This window comes from Bacillus rossius, unplaced genomic scaffold (assembly GCF_032445375.1).
Source record: "Bacillus rossius redtenbacheri isolate Brsri unplaced genomic scaffold, Brsri_v3 Brsri_v3_scf23, whole genome shotgun sequence".
Lineage (NCBI taxonomy): Eukaryota > Metazoa > Arthropoda > Insecta > Phasmatodea > Bacillidae > Bacillus > Bacillus rossius.
The window spans coordinates 240523-242500 of NW_026962404.1; the positions used below are offsets into that span (position 1 = coordinate 240523).

At 32.6% G+C, this 1978-nt stretch overlaps 1 non-coding gene across 1 annotated transcript; it reads right to left on the reverse strand.

Moving 5' to 3' along the window:
* Positions 1-1322: 1322 nt before the first annotated feature.
* On the reverse strand, positions 1323-1441 carry LOC134543901 (5S ribosomal RNA). The gene has a single exon (XR_010077348.1). It is a non-coding gene; the product is annotated as a 5S ribosomal RNA (ribosomal RNA).
* Positions 1442-1978: the final 537 nt, after the last annotated feature.

Consider the following 1978-nt stretch of genomic DNA (forward strand, 5'->3'; position numbering starts at 1 on the left):
AATGCACCTAGATTAGTGAGCTGGATTTTTTTTTTTTTTTTTGTATTTTTGTTCTGTTGATCCCACGTGGAGTCAAGGCTCCGGGATATAGAACATGTATGTGCAGACAATTAATATTTACATGATGCAAGTTACCAAGAAAAAAAATTTCAAAAAAAAAAATACATAACATGTTACACAATTTAACTTTATGCAAAACATGAAGCAGCTGTTATCACAAGTCCATTCAACAAATTAACAGTTCAATTTCTCTATTATCAATCAAATTAAAGAATAGCTTCAGAGGGTAGGTAGGATATTCTAGAAGAATTTTTTTTACTGTTTTTTTTTTTAATACTGGTAAATTGTTTTAGTTATTTTCTGTGATATTAAGTTGTAAAGTTTTACTCCCAAGTAATTTAGTCCATTTTCAAATCGCCTAGTGTTATGTTCAACTATCCTCAATTTACTAGCATTTCTGGTGTTATACCTATGTGCGAATATCTAAAAAAAAAAAAAAAAAAAAAAAATAATAATTTTTTTTTCTTCTTTTTCTTAAGAATGAATAAAAAGTTTCTAGAACGTATTCATTTATGGCAGTCAGGACTTTAAGTTTTTTGAATTTTGGTCTGCAGTTAGATGATTTTTTATCTTTTGTTATTATTCTAATAGCTCCTTTTTTTTTTTTTTCCCCCAATGTTATATGGCAGAAAGAGTAGAGCTATGGCTACTGTGACATCATGCATTGATGGGAAGGTTATTGTTGGATAACAAAAATTTAGATGATATAATTTTTATTTTTTTCCATACACAACACATTGCAGGTACAATTTTACAGGTTACAGCTGTACCACCTCTAGTATTGCTGCCGACCATCCAACAAATGAGCACACTAAACAGGCATTGATGACATTGTTATCAACGTCTTTTTGAATCTCTCATTATTATACATAACTGCCCACTGAAACAGAGAAACTTCAAAATAGGTGTGTGTGTGTGTGTTTATATATATATATATATATATATATATATATATACATATATACATACATACATACATACATACATACATACATACATACATATACACTTATCTATTTATTTTTTCACTTTGAATTTTGTATGAGGTATACACATGCAAAGATTCACAGCTGCTGCTGGGTGGGTGAGTGAGTGAGTGATTGATTGATTGATTGATTGATTGATTGATTGATAGAGAGTGAGTGTGTGTGTGTGTGTGTGTTAGGGGGGGGGGGGGGAAATGTGGTGATTGTGGGGGAAAAAAAAATTTAAAATTGAAATTTTTAAAAAAAAATTTTTTTCTGTAGGGTGCAAAATAGTAGTGCCAACGGCACGTGGTGTTCCCAAGCGGTCACCCATCTAAGTACTAACCACGCTCGACGATGCTTAGCTTCGGTGATCGGACGAGAACCGGTGTGTTCATCGTGATATGGCCGTTGGCAATGATATAGATGTTTTTTTTTTGCAGTTTGTATTTGCCACTCGAAATAGCTATACCAGGTGTGATTGTTACAAACAACAGGAGAAATCGTGTAATGAACACTCTTTTACTTCCCCCCCCCCCCCCCCTCCCCACACACAACACCCACCACCCTCACCATCCCAACCACCAAAGCCCTCTTCAAAATACACTCTCACACACACACACAAACCCACACTCTATAACTGATGAACATTACCATAACTTCTTAAAGCCATTAGATAATATTTAACTCAAGAAAGGTATTGTGATATGTTTAAAGAAAGAAAGGTGAAACCTTTAACTTTACCAGCAGGTATTAGTATCACTGAGGTATCTTCTAGGTTGTAGCAGCAATAGTAGTAATAATAATAAAATTAAATAAGGTAATAAAAAAGAAAAGTTATACATGTGATCAAATCATGAATGTATAAAACTGGAATGAATTTAAATTTTTTTTATTTTTCTTCATAGGCTGTTTTGAAATTGATGAGTAAGTGCCTCTTCTTTTAAATTTTT